Below are 21,844 nucleotides of genomic sequence, written 5' to 3'. Positions count from 1 at the left end.
AGGAGATCCCTGTCTTTTTTGAACTGGGGAGCCCAGAACCAAGACACGGAATACAGTATTGTATTATAAATGTGGCAGAGAAGAGGGGGAGGATCCCCTCCCTCAACCTGCTGGCCACACTCTTTTTAACACACCCCAGAATACAACTGGCTTTGACCATAACGGCTCACTGTTGACTCATTTGAGTCATGGCCAACCTGCTGTCCACAAGAACACCCAGGTGCTTCTCTACAAAGACTTTCTTCAGCAAGTCATCCCCTAACTTGTACTGATGGGCACAGTTATTTCTCCCAATTTATTTACAAAAGGTCTAGTGGTATTTCCAGAGATAGAAGTTTAAAATCAGTCAAATAAGAAAATGTTCACAGTTCAAAGGGAAGCTGGCTAAGGGTAACCTTCTAAACTACATTACACAAGTAAGGGATTAGATATTGATCTGGTTTATACCTATGATGATAGTTTACATCATTTTTTACTAACCGTACAGTTCTACGAACAGTGTCATACAGCATTCCATATTATTTCACTGATATTTTTAAAATAACACACAAAATACACCAGCAAATAGTTGTGTTGTGGTTTAACCCAGCAGCTAAAAGCCCCTCTCTCACACCCAAATAGGATAAAGGAGAGAAATGGAAACAAAATGAAGCTCATATACTGAGAGAATAGCTATTTATTGAGACAGAAAATAAAAAAATCATGATAATAAATATATACCTATACACACATACCCATGATGCAATTACTTGCTACATATTTTCCAACGTTCAGCTAACAGATGCCCCCCTACCAACTCAATTTCTTCCTCCTCATTAATCAATGCCCAGCCAAAACTTGAACAGCAGTTACCTCCTAGCCAGCCTCTCATGGACTTTCTTAAGGTGTCACCTGGTATGGAACAATCCCCAGGCCTAATTCAGAACACCTGTTCTTGCCCCACCCAGCCCTGTGCCATCATAGTCATGGCTCTTCCCTGCTGTGTGATCTGGCCTCATTCCGAGTATGTTCCCATTACTCAGCAACAACCAAACAGTGCAATGTTGTTGACATTCTAGCTGAAACCAGGACACATCCATATATGAAGAAGAGCTTTATTTCTTCTGAAGTTTTTCAGAATGTAATGGTTCAAAACAAGAAGCGCAGTACTATTCAAACATATCCCACTGAGGAGAGAAGAAAGAAGATATCAGTGAAATACAGGCAGGGAGAGTTAAACTGAGAAGCTTTCCCTAATAGCATAACACTCTCTAAACTGAATATAAACAGCAAATATCATGTCATTAAGATAATTAAGCTTAATTAACCACAGTCTAATAATACTGACACTATGCTGTTGTCATTATCTCGGATAAGTGTAATCAGTCAAAACAAGTGTTTTCAAAATCTACTCACTGGACTACAGCGTCAGTGCATTTAAATACAAAGAAGATTTCTGGAAAACAAAATAGCATATAATCGAATCCACTGCAAGCACATCTCACTTAAACAACAGAAGTTTCTGGTTTTTCTGCTAAGGTTGGGATGTGACAACTGTACTTCCTATTCCAGATATTACTGTGTCTAACCTGGGGGAAAGCAAAGACAATATCATATTTCTGGGTGAGGGGGAGGAAAAAAAAAGAAAGGCATTACACTGTGGGACATCATAAACCATCTTTATTAGATAGTGTTTTCTTCAAATAACATCTTGACAGTGCTGCAACTTATTTTACCAAAGCTAGAGCACTGCTCCCACGGTTACCTCCTGATTAACCTATATCAGCTTTTCACAGTGTTATGGTGTGAGAATCTCCACATTTGCAGGAGATGCAGAAGATTCAATTCTTTTTGACCTCAATAGAAGCAAAAGTGCCAACTGTCCTAAGGGGGAATATTTATTCATTTAATAAAACTGTTTCTTTTAATAATACTCCTAGCTCTTCTGGGATCCATTTCCTTTTTAGGCTATGTGTATTTTCAGTTCATCTCTCTTCCTCTGAGGAAAGTATTTCTTAAGAAGTTTCTCATCAAGGTAAAAATCACTGCCTTCATTTCAAATCTTCTATTGATTTCCATTATCTGCCCTTAATAGTTTACAGTCCTTACAGACTTCTCTTTAGAACAGCAAATCAACCTTCAGGCCTCATGATCAGTGACAGCAGATTTTAGCACAGCCACAGAACCCATATCTTACAGATGACCTGATTTCTGGACAGTTGGAGATAAAGTAACAGACGTTTCATGTCACTTGACTTGGTTTCTTTCTGTTGTTTGTTTGGTTTATATTTATATCACAGTTTTATTTTATTTTAATGTAAAGTATCAGCTATATTTGGTACTTTGGAAGTATGCCTAGTAAGTGGAAAATTAGGAAAGCTAAGCGAAAGACCCAGATTTCTCCTTGGGAGGATGCAATATCTTCCAGATACAAGATCATCCAATGCAGACTTCAAGCAACTCATTCAGTGACAGATGAGCAGGGGTTCCTGAATGGCAACTTCAGTCTTTTGTTCACTGGATATCAGCCAAGGTGGAACAGGATTTGGAGCTTTGCTAGATCAACTGCCAGAATTCAAGAAGGAGGCTTTGACCCCCTGGTTTTTAGAGGGGTCTTCACAATATTTACTAAAGAGGGCCAAATGCCAGTTGAATTTAAGGAGGCTTCTCATTAGACCTATTCCCAGAGTTCAGCAGTGTGATGAAGAATACAAAGGCACTGGCACAGACACAGGCTGTAAAAGAGTAGGAGGATGGAACTCAAGTTTTACCATTATTCTGCTGCTGCTTCAGTTTATTGACAGCTGTTTCTTTTCAGACCACTAGGAAGAGGAGAGCTCTGAAGAAAGACACAGCTCACTGAGCACTCCTGATACATTATGATGCATCCTTACATTTGGTTATTGCTTATATATATGTGTGTGTGTGTGTGTGTATACACACACATATTTTTACATACAATGACTTTCTAAATCTGGTAAAAAACTTCCACAGTGCCAGTGGATTTCAGCAACTCTTTATCTGACTAAAATAGCAGACAACTTGTAACTCACTGTTTGAAAATACATTAGCATATGAATTTACCTATAAATATGAATACATAGGTGCATATGTGAGCGTGAAGCAAACAAACATTTGCCTTTTATACAGCAACTCATCAGTATACAGAAACCTACTCAATTATTCATGAACTGCGAGATACTCTTTTATCCCTGGCCTAGTTTATGGTGCCACTGGCTTTAATCAAAACTTCTGAAAGACTTCTGAAACCCTCAAATAATTGTGTAGCCATTGTGAAATAACCCAGCATCAGCCCTATACCAACTTGCAGTTTTGTCTCCACAATATTTAGCGTTTCCTGTGAGATTTAAATGTCTATTTCTCAGACATGCTTAGTTGAAGAAATGAAAATTATTTGATCACTTAATCAGTTTTACAGCTTTCCAGGATGAGCACTCACTGTTCAACATAACAAGTAATTAATTGTTAATTACTAATTCTGTAGGAAAAACAAGAAACACAAAGACTAATTATACATAACATTTCTTATTTTTCTGGATAAGTTCAGAAAGGCAGCACTAAACACATGCTATTTTGGGGTTTTCTTTCATTAAATTACCCATTAAAGGGACCTAAACTTGTTTAGTACAAATTTGAAGATGGCTCTAATGAAATTACCAGCCAAGTCCAAGGCACAGCAGTCCATTCATACAACAGTCCTCTGTCTCTCTCAGTTTTGCAAGATCCCAGCTGGGCAAAGCACAAAAAGTAAATATATTGCTCTCAACCCCACTATCTGTGCACTTCCACATCAGTCATCAATGGCAGTAGCTCAGCACACCTCTGCCTAGATGAGAGCTGGGTCAGGTGCCCCTGGCCAACGCACATGGGAGAGCTTTTCATGGTGCTGCAGAGACTTGCAGGGGAGAGCAGTCTCTGTGTATTCCTGTCCTGAATTGAAAGAAGAAAACAACCTGATCATTTCAGAATAGTTTCTGAAATATTACAAGTTTGTCAACGGTTTATGGGCTGGTCCTGCCCCATTCTGTGACTAGCACGGTGGAGGGATTCACGAATCCATGCCTCCAGAAAGGGGAAAGAGGAGACCTCAAAATAATTAAAAACAGCAGCAACGATCTGAAGAGAAACAAACGAATTTACTAAATATGGTATCGGAATACAAGATAACACACTAAAATACCATATAATTAGAACTGAAGCTAATAAATCAAATATAATGAGAGAAAGTATCCAAAAGGCAGAAAGTCCTCACCATAATGCTGTGGTGAGATGCAGAGTCAGGTCGAGTAGCAGGGACAAGAGAGAACTGAAAAAGGGAAGGTCTCATGACCTTGTGAGGGTTTATATCTCCTCTCTCTAGTTCTTCTTCTCTTCTGGACAGGTACCCTGAACTGGAGCATTAAGTCTTTAATGCCCAGTGCACTATGTGATGTTATGACATGGAATACAGATAACCAAAAATCATAAAATCATCACAAAGCCAGAAATTCAACTTGCAGTGCAATTCCATTTCTACTAATTTTTAGAGATCCCCTTTTTATAATTTACTTAAAGTACCATAATAAATGGATTTATGAAGAAAATCTCAATTTCATCCTCTCTTCTGTTTAATTCACTTCTCAGCTTACTCTTCCACTGACATTCATATATTTTTACATTCTTTACTAAAATGTGCAAAGTTTGCCTCTAAATGGATCATTATTATTAATGTTCACTCTGTGAAGTTCTTTTACTGCTGCCATGGATATTCATAATGGATCCAAGAAATGACATACTACAAAATATCCATTGACTAAACTAGTTTTATATGGAAAAAAAATTAAAAAAAAAAAAAGATTTTTTTTTCATTCTCCTAAAATAATTTTACTTGGCTTACAGAAGATTCAGTGTAGATTAATGTCTCTTTTTAACCACAGCTATAATTAATAAAGCTTTGCTATTCACCATTAATATTTAGAAAAGGGATTTTTATTGACAAACCCCTTAAAAATTATTCCAGAAATCCCACCTGATGCACCTCACACTTTAAAAAAAAAAAAAACAACAAAAAAAAAAAAAAAACTTTTTGTGTTTTTTCCTGTTTGTTTTCAGTAACTGCACATGCATGTAGTAAGAAAACTACAGTTGTATAGGCCTTTTTTTTTTTTTTCCATCCAGATCATTTCAGATTCTTCTGAAATTTCCATTCCTCTATCTAAAAGCATCTCCCAGTAAGACAGCTGCATTGTAATACTGTCTTGCATTTACATCTTGTTGTTTACAGAAAAAGCTACCTCATTTCTCCTCCCTTATTTTCTATGTGCAGAGCTGTCTTATTAGATGACACATCTGCAGTATAAGCACTAAAACCACTAAACTATGAAAAGCTCAAAGTTACCTCACTAATTTTCTCCATTAAAAACAGGTATCATTCTAATGGGACATGTGAGAGAAATACAGTATGTCATGAGACTAAAAAAACTGACTCATAAATTTAAAAATATAGCATTCATAGTAAGGAAAAAACAGTTTCCATAATACAGTCACATTGAACCACTGTTTTGACAGTCACCATTTTTTTATTATTTTTCTGTGCATACCTTGGCAAAGGGAGAAGAAATTAGAGGTGACACCTTACTTCTTCAGTGGAATACACATCATGCATTTAAATCAAATTTAAGAGAAATTCAATAACTTATTACATGTGAAAGGGCCCAACAGGAAAATGAGAACACAAAACCATTCACACCTCAGCTGAAGAACAAGTAACCAGATTTGAGCAACTGCTGAATAAAATCAACAGGAAAGCAAGAGAATAAAACGAAACAAAAAGTCTTCACTGGAGTCCATCTGCCAGTGTTACCACAATTTTGCATTAAAAAGACAAAGAAATACTATTGTAACAAACTATGTCATCCCTACTTCCACTTTGGTTTCTGGCTCCCTGTGAAGGTGACCTAGATGCAGTGTTTCTCCTGTCTTGAACAGCACTGATTTCATTGTGTATGTTTCTGAAACACAGTCATCACTGCACTGAGAAGGTGCACTTTGGGTGGCAAACTTGGATGGGATGACAAAGATAGTGAGAGGGAATACCCAGCACAGCACAAAGCTCCCAAATAGATGTAGGAGTCAAGGGCAACTCCTGCCCCATAACCCCACCACTAGGAACTTCCTCATGTCCCTGTGAATGAGCAGGGATTACCCAAGATCATCCACCATCTGCTTCCCAAGCAGGAGGCAAGGCAAAAATAATTCATAGGCCTGATCAAAAGCATGGTGTAATTTTTATTTATTTATTTATTTATTTATTTTGTAAGCAGCATGGTCATGGGGCTGCCCACTCCTTACCATAAAATGCCCTGGGAAGAGTTCCATTTTGTCACAATTTCTAACTCCCTTGCCTATTCTTCAAACATGACCAAAGTGTCTCTCACAAAACTATAGTAATGGAAGAAAAACTGTTTAAGCTGTAGAGTGAATTAAAAACCCCACAACTATGTCTTAAAAGCATCACTACGAATACTTCAAATAAATAATGCTGCCTGAAAGTTACCAAAGGCTACCAAATAAGGAAAGATTTCATATTTGATAATCTGCACTTGAGCTTCATTTTATCACGCTAGTTAGGAAGCAAGGTTAGCCTTTATCTTAGAGACCTTGTTTTATGATCTTCTACAAAGTTATAAAACACAGGTCATTTTAGTGTCACAGATTGCATCCTAAACATTTTGATTGCATATTTTTATTATTCTTATTTTCCAGATTGCAAACGTGCTGGCACTTAAAATTGGGAATAGAAGAAATTACAAACAACTGACAGAAATGCTTTTTGTTTATTTATTTATTTATTTTCAAATTAGATCAATCTTTGTGGGCTTGATTGCAGTCAGTGAGAACTATCACGATTACGGATGATTATGAACAGTTCACCCAGTTACAGTATATACATGTCACATTTCTGCTGCAATGACATACCATTACAGAGTCATGTACATGTTTATAATATTTAGTAATTGATGGTGTTATAGTTAGACACCTAACAACTTAAACACTCAGCACTGTTATTTTGCGTCAAAGTGCAATCTGTGCAGTTCAAGGTCAGAAGGACAGCTTATGCAAAGTTGCTCAAACCTGCTCTCAGGTTTCATAGCAGACTGCATGCGCATCAGCAGAATTTATTGCTATTTGAATCAATATTGTGATTATTTTAATAAAATCAGTTCCGGTAGCCATTTTTCATCTGTCTGCATTTTTTGATTCAGTTTTGGATAAAATAACTTCAGTGACATTTTGGGGGGAAAACTAATACAGCTCCCTCTGTGTCTGGCCTCATAGGATAGATGAAAACAAAACAAATCAAAAACTGATTACAATAGTATTAGCACGCATCCAGCAGGAAAATTCTAGAACTTGAAATATTTTAAGAAATTATCAAGATCAAGAATTCCCAGGAATCTCTTTTACCTTAAACTGAACATGTAGCAATTACCTATGAACAATTATATAGCCAGAATTTATACCCATATGACCTACCACAGGTTATTTTCTAGGAAATACTTAGCATGTTACTGTTTGATCATATTCTAGTATGTAATTTGATTAATTTCCCAAACTGAACCAAACATGAAAACAGGCTTATTTCACTCACCTGAATTTGAGGTTTGTCTGGCAGAAATATCAGTTTTCTACTACTTTACTTCAATTAGATACCAATAAATATAATCCATTTGAATATGACAGCAAATTCTCTCATCAGTTTTTAATTTTAAAGCCATGTATCAACAAAATGAAAATACCACTGCAATGAAGATTTTCAATTTTTGACTCTCCATCTGTGAGGTTATTAAATCGGAAATTTACACATATTTATTAGACACTCATAACTTTGTTCTCAAAATAAATAAATAAATAAATAAAAATAAAGGTATTTCCCATATCTGTAAGGGAAATCAATGCCACAATGCCAAGAAACAGATAAGCTAAAGTCTTTGTAATATGAAAAATCAGATAGAGTCTGAACTAACACTCTTAGATTGAAAGGTGGTATTCATCTACTCAGATCCTAACCTATGTACTTTTTAAAGGCAGGGACTTGTGAAAATAAGTGTCATGAAACCCAAGCCATGCAACTGAATACCTTAAAATGAAGTAGAGATTATGAATGACAAAAAAAAAAAAAAAAAAAAAAAAAAAAAAAAAAAGTAATCATAAAAGCCCATTCTCTACTGCTGAAAGACAAAAACCTCAAACCAGGGTTACAAGCTGAAATTCTGTAGCTTGACATCAGCATCATCTAACATTTTCTCATATCAACCCTGACCTGCCTCTTCTTTTCTCATACAGAAATTTCTCGCAGCAAAGGAAGCACTCTTGTCAAGATGCTGTTGTTCTGGCTGATAAGATGGATGGAAATAGTACCTAGGTCACTCCAAAAGTAATGCCTCTGGTTTATTTCCATGGAAACCGCAACAGACAGAAAGAGCACAATAACACTATTTGATAGAGCGCATTCTCTGCTACAAAACACTGTTTTTCAACTTAGTCATCACCACTAGCTATGTGCTTTTGCCAGCAATGACCAAGTACCTTCATGACACACTCCTCAAAATCTGCACCTGCAGGGGTGACCCACTGTTGCTGTCACTGCTGCTGCAGCACACCATCCAGCTATCACTGTGCTCACATCCACAGTTTGTACTCCATGAACATTCAGCAAGCATTGGAAAATCCCAATGGGTGCAATTTTTTCCACACAGAGGAACTAAATGACACAGCTTTGCTTCGTACACACTTTTGTGTCAGGCACTGTTTTGTCAGATTGTCTCTCTGCTGCCATGTGTTGTCGGCAACAAAATGTAATGCAGAATTGTTGGGAATATTCAATCTCTACTGCCGTATCACCAAAGCCTTTCTGCATGTTGTTGGCTTACATAACAGAATAGAAGGTGTTACTTTCAGAGCACCCCTGTATGCTTCACATGAACTATAACAAAGTTGAGCCCAGTACCAAACCTAAAGCAACTTCCACAAAGAAAAGAAATGTGAGCTGGAGCTAAATGCCACTATAAATTTCTAACAGCAATTAATCCTCAAGGTAAGAAAGAAAACATACAGTCTTTTATTCTTGGATGTATTTTGTAGCTCCACCATGTATATACCAAATCTTGGAAAACAAACACACTGAAAGCAATGAAAGATAACTGTGATCTATAGGTGCTGTTAGTAAGTGTTTGGTCACTGTTCCAATCATGTATGTAATGTACGCAACATATTTATATACAGCAAGACTTTCCAATATGGTAATAAGACGAAAAGCCCGTCAAACATCCTCTGATATATTGTACTATAGAAGAGCACATAAATTCTAAAAATCACACTTATCCATGACGTATGGTTCAATAAACCTCTAAACTAACAGGTTGTACGAATCAATCATATGTTGTTTTCTTACAAATCAAATTTATCATTTTTTTTTTTTTTTTCTTTTTTTCAGTGCTTTGACTCACCTTTCAATGTTACGACATGAGTAGGATTTTAGGGAGAAATTCATTTTGTATAGAAGAGAGCATTCTGCAAAATGAAGCCTGTTGTAGGATTAAATCAGGACCCTGAAAATAGCAATGACCAAGGGGATGTCTAATAACAGAACAGTTTTCTCAACATTTGATCACCTACACTACTATACCTTTCAGGTTTAATACTTCTCCTGCCAAAGAATCACAGATTTAACAGATACTAGTGTGACCCCAATGACCTTCATTATATCTTTTAATCTAATTGATGATAAACTAACAGCTCACAGTAAATGGAAACAGTTAGAAGCTAAGAATTTGTAATAATCCTCTGCAGAAGCAATAAAAAGGATTCTCAGAAGGGGTCTGTCACTGAATACCATGGTGACATTTTTGGCAGTATTCACAGAGCTACCTAGACTCTGTAAAGCTGAAAAAACAAACAAAAAAAAAAAAAAAAAAAAAAAAAAAAAACACTTCTTATAACTAAAATTAAGAAGATGTATAACTTAGTACAGCTTTTGTTGCAAAGGCAAATTTTAACCAGTAAAGACATCATTTACTCAAAGAAACTTCGCAAGAGCTTCCCCAAGAGCTCAAACACAGCTGGTGTTGCTGCCTCCCCACCCAACCTGTCCTTTGGGGAAACATGCTGGTACAGGAGAGTGGGAATCATTTTATTGCAACTTCAGGGGAATAATGCAGAGGGAAACCAGATGGTCTCCAAATCCAGGGTTCATAAATCCAAAAGATCACTCTGAATTCCCTCCACTTTAGCTGTGACAGGTCTCACGAAGTCTAACTCCAAAATTTATCTGTGTAGCCATGGCAGCGTCAGAAAATTTCTTTGTTAAAGGTAAGATATTAACTGAGACAATTACATTATCCCAAAGAAAAAAAGAAAAACACACAAAACAAAACATGACAACAAACCACAAATGCCTGCCACCACTTCCCAGTTTTCTAGACCTTGTAGGAGAGAAGACTGTCCTTTTATAACCATTCCTCCTGGGCAGAAGTAAACAATTAGTCTGCTCAGCTGATGCTATGTGTTTTGATACTCTAATCAGCTGCATTTGAGCATAAAGTCTTTATTTTCTATGCCCCAGGGATCATCTGGGGAAAGAGTATATTGTAGTTGTGAAAAAAATCGGCAATATTTCTAGCCAAATTAAACAGATAACCTTTGATATGCTGCTACACAGTGTACAAACACCTAGCACTCTGTTTCAGTATTAGCTAAGACCCATTCCTTTTCTCACTTGCAGTATCGAAAGTGTAACAGTAGAAAACTGTATGTCCTATGACTGCTGTGATGGTCTCATCCAGAAGATGTGAAATTGTAATTTCTAACATCCCTAACATAAAAGAGAGGGAAATAGAGAGGCAAAAGATTCTTGTATGCACATTAGTATTACTTATACCAAAAGATTTGTCTTTGCAGTACTAATTGGCTAATCCCCACATTTCAGCTGTGAAGTTTTAGTGAGAGCATAAGACTTGAAAAGTAAGAGTCATGTCACAGATACATCTACTATATGACAGTAATCAGTTCACTTGGAAAGTCAGAACAAGTCAGTTTTTTTTTTCCATGCAAAAAGACAGTAGGATACCAGTTACAGATTAAATTATGCAAAGTGTAAGGAAACTATCTAGTAAAGTCAATAAAATAGTTATTAATTATTTAAATATATCTTTAATATTAGCCACTCTCAATGAGAACATAGCATGAATCATGAGCTAAAAAAACTTGCCAGAGTATGAATTAAGTCTTTCTTTTTGCATTTATTTATTTATTTTTTTTCTCATGTAACTATGATAGGCAGCTCTTCTCCGTGCATTATAAAAAATACTTTCCTTCTTCAAGGTCAGAGTTTATGTACATTATACCAGTTGACTAGCTCACCACATGTGCTCCTGCATATCAAGAGTCTGCAGATCTATTTACTTTATAAAAAAAAAAAAAAAAAAATCACTGGGCATTTAACAGTAATGCTTCATTTCTTTCATGGGTGATCAGTGGCTACTACACAAGCCGTAAGCTTTGGAGAGATGGCTTTTGTCCGGAATTAATTCATAAGCCACATCTCATTAAATCTAATTCTTGAAGCTAACACCTACAAAAACAAATTACTGTCTTTGACCCTAAATTACCTGTTTAAGTATGTTCTTCTGCTGTCTTTAGTTCTTTTAACATAGATTATGATGAGTCTATCACCAGGAAGAAATATTCAAGTGCAGAAGCAGTAGCTCTATACATCACTCACAAGCAGCATCAGTTCACATACATCTAGTTTCTTCCCCCCTGCTTTGTGCAGAGTCACCAACCACCAGATCAGGCTGCCCAGAGCCACATCCAGCTAACCACACTGATCTTATTTCTACTCAAATTCTCCAGTTGTCCTATGCAGATCTTGTTATTCAATTATTTGCATCTCAGAACAGAGTAAAAGCAGGATTCTCACCAGCAGCAGACAGAAATGGGAAGAGAGAAGAGGCGTATTTAACAAAAATATGTTTAGCTTCAAAATACTATCACTAAGTTGGGAGGTCAAAATTACTATGAATAAGTTTACATTAATATTTTCCCAGTTTCTTTTCAGAATTTTCTTTTATGCTCACTGCTAAACAAAACAAAACAAAACAAAAGAAAACAAAAATCACTCAAAACACAGTTTAAAGATGAGAAAAAAAAAAAAAAAAAAAAAAAAAAAAAAAAAAAAAAAGGATGCTAATACACTTACAATTTATACTTACAAAGAACAATGCTAGATTCCATACTATGGAAAAACTCTTTCTAGTAGTACAGTAGTATTATCATAATCTTCCTTGCAAGAGCCACCAGAGATGTCTTGACAGACTTTGCACATAGTCCATACATTCCCAGCTTGTCTTTCAGTGTTATTCACCATCCAAACATTGTGAGGAAGTCACAACTTTCTTCTCTTAATCTTTAATTTTAGAAGTCTTCAAACAACCTCAAATTACAACTGAAGGGATATAAAACCCTTGAAACCAGAAAAAGAACTTTGCTTTGGACTAATTCAAATGCTTTTGATTTGTTTGGATAATCATTAGTTTCTGTCCAGCCAGAACATCAATAACTTCAGATTAGGCTGTGTTCTGGGTTTAGTCTTAGAGTCTCAGTGCTTATTTAAAGTTGGATTATTTTGAAGGCAAACTTAAAAGCGCTTCTCCTCTTCACTCCCTTGCTATTTCTACAAATACAAAAGAGACATTTAATTTATTACAGAAAATAATACGCCTTTGATATTTTTTTCGGAAAAACAAGGCATGACCAAAAAAGCCTATAAATCCCCCAGCGACCCACTAATGAATCCAGTAACACAATTCCTTTAAGGTCATGCAGAGCTATATCAATGTACTTGTCACTGTTCTTTGCAACAGTGCACTACCTCCTCAGAGATAAGACATTTAAGTGGTGTTTGCACTAAAAATACACCCACAATGGCTGAGTGTGTGTATACAGCTTTACTCAATCACTTTACTGTGAAGAATGTATACCATCAGAATGACTGCAGAGATGACAAAATTTAAGTGATTTATAGGCACCATATCTGGAAAGTTTATTAGCACAGATGATGTAAGCAAAGTTTATCATCTTTAAAAAAATAACAAACAAACAGACAGACAAAAATCACCCAAAACCAAGTTACAAGCTTTGCTGACTGGAAGAAACATTCTAACACAGCACTCTTTCGAATGTTGCCAATGGTGATTAAAATTTCATAAAAACTGTCAAAGAGATGGTGTGTGTTGTGTAAGAGAGTGCTTAAATTAAGAAATCTATTTTCGTAGTCCTTCCATTACTGCTGAAAAGAACTCTTTCAAACTGTGAGCAGCAAAAGTTTGATATGATGGCTGAGATTATTTTAAAATTATATAATAACAGTCAATAATCCCATTTAGGGCTGATGAACTAGATTACCTCCATGGTCATATGAACATGTGAATTAATGTGGAAATGTGGAACAGATCCTCCTGGAAGACATGCTAAAGCACATGAGGGATGAGCAGGTGATCCAAGTCAGCCAGCAAGGCTTCACTGAGGGAAATTTATGCCTGACCAATCCAGTGGCCTTCTATGATGGAGTGATGTTTAACAATGCTTGTAACCCACTGTGTAGCTGCAAAACGATTACAATGTCTATCAACATGGTTTAGTCATTTTTGAATAAAAAAGAAAAATGGTTTGTGTAGACTAAGGATTTTTTTATTATTATTTTTATTTATTTATTTATTTATTTAATCCATCACACTTTATGCCTCTGAAGTGCATACCTCTGACCTCATCTTTACAGTCATAGCCCAGTTCAAAATACGCACAAAGATGTAAGGATCTGAACAAAAGATGAACAGTAATTAGAGTTAAAACTCTGGAATGACAATTTCCATTGCTTGGAAGGCAAGAAAGGAAAGAAATAAGTCCATGTGTGGGATGCGAGTTTTACCCACTATTACAGAAATGTGGCTTTTACTTACCGCTACACTCTACCACAAGCTTTCAAAGCTTTGAGCACATCATATAAATACTTGTACAAAACACCTCTGGGACAGTTCAGATTTATTTATTTTTTTACTCTCAGTCAAGGAAAATTTGTACCCTGCACATATTAAATATGACATTTTTATTAAATTTTATACAAGAAATAGTACATTGGTACAATATGATTTTTAAAGCTATTTATTTTTGTAATGCCGCTATTCTTCTCTTTTCTGTGTTTTGCTTTATGAGGAGCACTGCACAAATCAGTGTTTGCAGGCCTGTTACTGTAACAGTGATTTTGATTATAACATCCATCATGAATGTAGAAAGAAGTCACAGGTATAAATCAATTGTGTTCTGTAGTTCTCAGCAAAGCACTTAGCACAATTCAAATTAGAAACTAAAAGTTAATTGATTATAAAATGTAACTTCCTTGCATTTCTAATATTTTTGTTACCAAACCAAAAACAGTAAGATATACAACATCCTACATGTCACCTGCAATTAATGAATTGCAGTTAACCTGCAACAGCTAAATGAATAAGGCAAAAATTTTTTGTGTGAAGACACCTGGGATGAAAAATGAAATTTCAAGTAATTCATTTTTCATCTGAACAACTACAAGTGCTGCTGTAGGCAAGCATAGCAAGTTGCTTCAAGCTATTGACATGTTGTCAGACAAACCAGAAGTGACGAAAATTATAAAAAAACACATCACTTTCAACTTCTAGTGTTATACTCCTTCACTAAAATATGACAATGGTATATAACATAAATAAAGAGATTGGCTAGCCTTCTTTTTATCTTACCTTACTTTCATTTTCCTGTTCACACATAAGTATCTTTTCTACCTGCAGGGAAGCATATTTTCAAGGCTAACACAAGACGGACAAAGAAATCTGATTGTTGAAAATTAAAATGGAAGAAGCATTAGGGTTTTTGTGTATGTGTGTACGTGTGTTTTATCTTGTCTTACTAAATAATTAGTTTTCAGAGATGTTAAAATAATAAGAATCAGCTTTCAAAAGAAGACATAGGGATGGTCAGAGCAGAAGGCCAGGAAGGTTGTCCACAATATTGAGCTACCCTAGGAATGACCAATTCATCATCATTACCATTCAGAACAACATAGGAGAGATTTATGACTCAGATCCATGTTTTATATTAGAAGTATCTCCTGTGGCTTCAGTCCTTTGGATAGCCCCTTAAAATCACTCATTCCAAACCTGAAAGTTCTTATTCACACTCATGGAGAGACATTTCCTGCACTGCAGCAACACAAGAATAGTAACAGTCTCAGAAATGGGCATTACTCTTCCTTTTCTGTATTGTTCTACAATATTGTCTCTCCCTCCGCTCTCCAGAATTATCTTTCCTTAATCTTTCTAAATCAAACAAAACAAGTGTCTGACATAATTCCCTCTCCCAAAAGCACACATACAGATATCTCACCAGAAATTTTAAAGCAAACGATTGCTGGTACTTGTTTCATACACTAATTTGCTAGTATCTTGAAATAACTGAGAATGAGTACTGACAGTTTACTAGAAAATTACACTCTTTCATAGAAATAGAAAAGGTAAGAGAACAGGGTATTGATGTTAGCTCTGCCATAATGCGACATCCCTGTTAAGCATCCTAATTCCTAGGTTGAACGAGTTTTTTCTCAGATCACTTCGAATTGGGCACACTTTGAATCAAAATTCACACAAGTGTTTAAATGATCAACTATACTAAAAAAAAACACCCCCCACCCAACAAAAAAAAAAAAAAAAGAAAGAAAAAAAAAGACAACAAAAACAAACAAACAAAAAGAAACAACTGGATATTATGATGAAAATAAATAATCTCAATTAACTTACTATTTTTTTCTCTACTATAGGTATTGGAGTCTAGACATTTCTCCCTCACCTATCACTTTGCGCTGGATCTGGCAATGAAGAATAAATGCTGAACTAGTGACATTGCAGCCATTCCCATAGCAACATACCAATTTTGCAAGCATCATCATGGCTCTACTGCCAGTGAAAGCTGAAGGAAAAGCAAGGTAGAGGAAGCATTTTTCAAGTATTAAAACAAATGTCTAGTTTCAAGTAGACAACACTGTATAACTTCAGTTAGAACACTGGTAAAAAATATTTTAATACATATATGTAGATATATTCATTTAAATTATTATTAATATGGAAGCTATTTCCAGTAGACCTCAAGCAGCAGATGGACAACCATTTTAAAGTAGCCACTGGATTTCACAATTCACTTCATTCCTTACATTATTTGCATTATAACATTTATTACCTAAATAAGGGATGTCATCCTCTCAAGTTGTAATTGAGTTGCACTCAACATACCCCTAAGAGGATAAAATACAAAGCATACTAGGTTTTAAACATGAAATTGATTTAAAATTTCCTTGTGCACTTTGAACATTGATTATTTGCTGAACAACACTAATACCAATTTGATATTCAGAACTGCATAGGTTTTGTTATCAGTTAACAAACAAAAAAAGCTTTGGAAAAAAGCCACCACATTACTAATAAGTTCATAATTGTTGAAGATACCTGTAAAAATAAAAATAGTTACCAAATACAACAAGATGTGAACTCAGATGAAATTTAAAAATTGTGTGTTTTTCCAAGAGAACCCGGTAGAATGTATTTCTCAGGAGAAATCTTAACGCTAATAAAAAATTCATTTGAATATTAGCTGTTATGTTTTTTATACAGTCAATCCAATTAATCACCATGGTACTATCAGAGCATTTAAAATATGTTTTCATAAGTTAACTACACAAAAGGAGTCTTGGAACAAAAAGGAAAAAATCAAAAGGAGAAAAAAATTAATGACACATAGAACATATGACCCGTCTTCAATAGTCTCAGCCTTTCCCAAAGAGCTTCAGTAAAGAATTAAATCTTCTCATTTTCCTTCTTCCAAATTCACATCATTATAATTCCAGCCTACTCACATGCTAAACCACCTAACAGCGTGACTTTTTTTCTCAAGTTCTATGTTTTCAGGGATTCATCTTGACAGCTTCTACAAGGACAAGCTTCTACAGTGGCACTCAGACACAGATAGCTCATCTTAGACAGACATCCCACCGCTGCAGAATTTAATACATTTGTGTGACCTCTGTTGTGGGGCTGGAACTAGGTCTTCTTTAAATTAGTTTCCTATGTAAGCTATTTCTGTCAGTCAGGGGAGGGTTGAAGGATGGATCATCTTCAAGCATTATGTATCCCATAAAACACTGTTTGATGTTTTGTTTCATAATGCCTGGTACCTTAAAAGAGATGGCTAGCTACATGGAAAGAAAACTAGTAAGATGAGTATTTTTTGACACAAAATTTGCAATTCGTGTTTTATGGGATAGTGAAAAAACTTCAACACCTAAGTGCAGTCAAACTTTAAACTATTATTAACATACCAGGAATCTGTCTCAAAGAGATGTGAGCTGTGGTGTGAATATACTTTGCTTCCTATTTCCTTATCAGCTGAACTCTAACCCCACCCTCTGACCCCCATATTCCTTCAGTTTCAGCTCAATGCTATTAACTCATTCAGCACCATTGTTCCCGTTTTCATAGCACACAGTCCCATACCTCAGGTAATTAACTTTCCCAGCTCACCTCCACTCATTTCAGTCCATTTCCCACCCAGCATTTCTAAGAAAGCAATGAGCTGGTCTCTTGCTTGAAGTTCCTTGCGTTCAGAAGAACCTCATTCATCCCAGGCTTCCAAAGTCACCAAATCATCCTTTATACATGTGCACAGTGCAGTGAAACATCTAAGAAGCATAAGTATTTACCCAAGAGATAATAACAGTTATACACAGATGTCAAAGGACAAAAGCTTCAAATATTTGGCTGTAATTTCTGAATTATACTTCTGTAACAAAATCACTAAATTCTTCCTATTCTATCTCACCTTTTCAACACAGCATCACTTGTCATTTTTACTTTTTTTGCTTTTAAATAACTACCTTTCACAGGAAGAGAGTTCTTAAGTATTGTTGAAGCAAAGTAATGCAGATTTAAAGACATGAATAATAGCTTGTATCCTTCTTGGGTCTCAGTACAGAGGATTGATTCTAATTGAGCTAACCTCAGTAATGTGCGATTTCTCTTCTATTGTTTATGAATAAGCTTCAGTAATTTCTACACCCATGAAAAGACTCAGTCTTCAGAAAATATAGCCAGCTTCCTTAGTGTATTTTGAGAAAAACATTCCAAAACAGCTCAGCCAAAAGCCTTCCAAAAGACTCAACACAGCAGCCCAGGAAATAAGTTAAGCATTTTTCCTGTGATACTATTACAGAGTTCATTGCTGCCGTCACTTCTCCCATATTATAACAACACATGTATGCAAACTGGTAGTTAAAGGAGAGCTGCTCCAAAAGTAACACCTTCTATTCTGTTATGTAAGCCAACAACATCCCGGAAAGGCTTTGATGATACGGCAGTAGAGATTGAATATTCCCAACAATTCTGCATTACATTTTGTTGCCGACAACACATGGCAGCAGAGAGACAATCTGACAAAACAGTGCCTGACACAAAAATGTATACGAAGCAAAGCTGTGTCATTTAGTTCCTCTGTGTGGAAAAAATTGCACCCATTGGGATTTTCCAATGCTTGCTGAATGTTCATGGAGTACAAACTGTGGATGTGAGCACAGTGATAGCTGGATGGTGTGCTGCAGCAGCAGTGACAGCAACAGTGGGTCACCCCTGCAGGTGCAGATTTTGAGGAGCGTGTCATGAAGGTTCTTGGTCATTGCTGGCAAAAGCACATAGCTAATGGTGGTGACTTAGTTGAAAAACAGTGTTTTGTAGCAAAGAATGCGCTCTATCAAATAGTGTTATTGTGCTCTTTCTGTCTGTTGCAGTTTCCATGGAAATAAACCAGAGGCATTACTTTTGGAGTGACCTAGGTACTATTTCCATCCATCTTATCTGCCAGAACAACAGCATCTTGACAACCTTTGCTGTGAGAGGTTTCTGTGTGAGAAGAGGCAGGTCAGGGTTGATATGAGAGAATGCTAGATGATGCTGATGTCAAGCTACAGAATTTCAGCTTGTAACCCTATGCATTGAAGCTGTAACAGTGGTTTAAGGTTTTGTCTTTCAGTTGTATAGAGTAGACTTTTATGAATGCTTTTTTTTTTTTTTTTTTTTTGGTCATTCATAATCTCTACTTCATTTTAAGGCATTCAGTTGTGTAGTTTTGATTTCATAATACCAATTTTCACAAGCATTTGTGAAGTCTTTTTAGTCTGCCTTTTAGAAGTACACACTAGAGTATGATCAAACTGTAACTTGAAAAGTATTTTTTAGAAAAAAAAAAACAAAACAAACTTCTGAAGGTGATATGGATTTGGTTATAAATTCCAGCTATGTATTCCCTCATAGGTAATTGCTGCATGTTCAGTTTAAGCTAAATGAAAATGCTTTGCTTATGGTGGTGAAAACAAATGTATTTTGTGAATGAGAATTTGCTGTATTGGACAGTTTATTGTGTTTGTTGTATCTCTTGTAGTTTCCATGAATTATTAAAAAAGCATTATTTTCAGATCAACTAACATACAAAGTTCAAGATCAACCTGCCGTGCTCCGCATATTCTTTTTTGTGATTGGTCTACTTTTCTAATGAGCATGCGAGCCAGCTCCCTGTACACACTGATGCTTCACAGAACTTGTTCTTGCCACCTGTATTCTGCCTGTACTCTAAAAAGCAGAATTTCATTTACCCTACCTTCTACTGTATCTTGTTTATTGGCTGAATACGTATGACAAGGCATGCTTGCCTTCATCATTTCAAACATTTGCTGATATTGTGCTGGATTTATTTTCTGTCTTCAACTTACAACACTGGGAACTATAAATACATGCCCAACAGTAAAACCTTCACGTATTTAGCATCCATTTATACTGTTAAGACACCATCTCTGTCTTGCCTCAAAATCACATGAAGACTTGAATTTCAGGAATGCAGCTGTTAACATTTATTCCTTTTTTTTTCTATTTTGATCTAGCCATCAGCCTGTGATCCAACAGCAGTGACAACCCAGGTAGTTTAACAGCCTGGGTCAGAAGTCAATGCTATTCTGGAAGAGCAAGATAATAACTTTATGCAAAAATGAATCTCACTGTTCATTCTTCTAAAGAGAAAAATCATTAAAAGTACAGCATAATGTTCTGTAATTATAATCTATGCCTCTTCTTTGTCAAAAATACATTCTATTTGCTTTAAGTTAAAACAGTAACAATTTGCTAAGTGCAAGGTTTTGCACTCGGGCTGAAGGAATCCCAGGCATTTATACAGACTGGAAGGAGCAGCCCTTAAAGAGTAGGCCTGCAGAAAAGGACATGGGGGTCCTGGTGGTTGAAAGACATGAGCCAGCAGTGTGCTCTTGCAGTTCATAAAGCAAATGGTGTCCAGGGCTCCATCAGAAAAGGGGTGTCCAACAGGGACAGAGAAGTGATTGTCCCTCTCTACTCTGCCCCATCTGGAGTACTGTGTCCAGGTCTGGAGTCCCCAGTACAAGAGAGACAGAGAGATGTTGGAGAGGGTCCAGAGGAGAGACATAAAGATGATCAGGGGGCTGGATCACCCTTACAAAGACAGGCTGATGGAGCTGGGCTTGTTCAGCCTGGAGAAAAGAAGGATGTGGGGTGACCAAATTGCAACCTTTCAGTACCTAAAGGGAGCCAATAAACAGGAGAAGAGTCTACTCTTTGAAAGGGCAGATAACAGCAGGACAAGGGGAAATGTTTTTAAGTTGAAGGAGGGAAGATTTAGGTTGGATGTCAGGGGTAAGTTTTTTACTATGAGAGTGGTGAGGTGCTTGAACAGGCTGCCCAGAGAGGTTGTGGATGTCCATCACTGGAGGTGTTCAAGACCAGGTTGGATGGGGACCTGGGCAACCTGGTCTAGTATTAAATGTAGAGGTTGCTGGCATTGCCTGTGATAGGGGAGTTGGAGATTCATGATCCTTGAGATCCCTTCCAATCCCAGACATTCTGTGATTCTTTGAAAACACATCATTATAAAATCCCTTGAAAGTAGAACTAATAAACAGTAAAATCTTACCAACAGTACATTAAATGTTGTTTATTCATTTAGCTTAGAATGGAACACGTAATGTACATGCTCTTACAGAAAGACACAATGACAGTGAATGGTTTGCTCATGGTATTAGCCTAGAGCTCTTGAGTTTTCCATGTCTAGTTTGGTGGTGTGAATCCTGCCCAGCTTGGTGTTGACTGAAACTTATTACCATCTATTGCCTGTTCAGTGTCCTACATAATATGAACTGGTTATATTTGCCCAGTTCCAGGCTCACAGGTGTCTGGTACTACAGTAACTGACAGCAATCAACACACCTTTATGTAAAAATCAGAAAAAAGGCAAAATATTTTAAAAATATAACAAATATAATTAATTTCACGTGAGCCGTTTATCAAGGCTATACCTTGAGAATATGCAGGCTGGTGGAATAAGTATAATATCAACTTTTTTCTGTGCCAGATCACTGCATGTAGATGATGACATTCTATAAAACTTCTAATGTCTAATTTCATCAGATTAAAAAAACTCTAGAAAGTAAAATGACAATTCAATTTTTTTAACTCATGTTTTCTCATCTTACAGTAGACCTTTAATAGCTAAATATAGTTGCTATAATTAGTATTACTGTACTCAGAGTCCTGGAGAACCATTTAGGACTGCACAATGAATTACTTCAGCTTCTAAGATACCCAGAACATCTGTGCAGGCAACCACTGTAAGTGGGATGAGAAAAAACAAAGAGTTATAGATTAAATCATCCAGACCT

General features: G+C 36.2%; 1 protein-coding gene across 1 annotated transcript in view; it reads right to left on the bottom strand.

Annotated features, from left to right (window-relative positions):
* Positions 1-21,844, bottom strand: part of DOK6 (docking protein 6) — a 232,577-nt gene that overhangs the window by 141,094 nt on the left and 69,639 nt on the right. The gene's annotated exons all lie outside the window — the stretch shown is intronic.

Source organism: Excalfactoria chinensis, chromosome 2 (assembly GCF_039878825.1).
Source record: "Excalfactoria chinensis isolate bCotChi1 chromosome 2, bCotChi1.hap2, whole genome shotgun sequence".
NCBI lineage: Eukaryota > Metazoa > Chordata > Aves > Galliformes > Phasianidae > Excalfactoria > Excalfactoria chinensis.
This window is presented reverse-complemented; position numbering and strand designations above follow the sequence as displayed.